This window comes from Notothenia coriiceps, unplaced genomic scaffold, assembly GCF_000735185.1.
Source record: "Notothenia coriiceps isolate Sejong01 unplaced genomic scaffold, NC01 NC01_scaffold00037246, whole genome shotgun sequence".
Classification (NCBI taxonomy): domain Eukaryota; kingdom Metazoa; phylum Chordata; class Actinopteri; order Perciformes; family Nototheniidae; genus Notothenia; species Notothenia coriiceps.
This window is the reverse complement of record NW_011369947.1, coordinates 26040987-26041280: the sequence shown is the minus strand read 5'-3', so window position 1 is coordinate 26041280 and position 294 is coordinate 26040987. Positions and strand designations below refer to the sequence as shown.

General features: G+C 37.8%; 1 protein-coding gene across 1 annotated transcript in view; it reads right to left on the bottom strand.

Annotated features, from left to right (window-relative positions):
* trrap (transformation/transcription domain-associated protein) overlaps positions 1 to 294 on the bottom strand; it is a 44742-nt gene that overhangs the window by 38582 nt on the left and 5866 nt on the right. The window lies entirely within an intron of this gene.

Here is a 294-nt window from a genome sequence, read left to right as displayed (position 1 = left end):
GCGTTTCATCACGGCAGTATTTAGTTTAGACAGTAGCTGCCGGGTCCCGCATGAGCTCAGACCCCTTTTTTTCAATTTATTTATTTAAAGCTTTATTCCCCAAATCAGCACTTTTGAAACAGGAAGTGAAATAGATGAGGCATGGCTAGAATGGGTGATCTGTTTGGTACTTTGAGCAAAACACTTCATAGACATGTTTTTTTATATATTTGTATATATCTGAGACCTATGCTATTGCCTACAAATAGCATGATAGGTGACCTTTAAAGGAAAAGCCGCATTCATCTTTACATG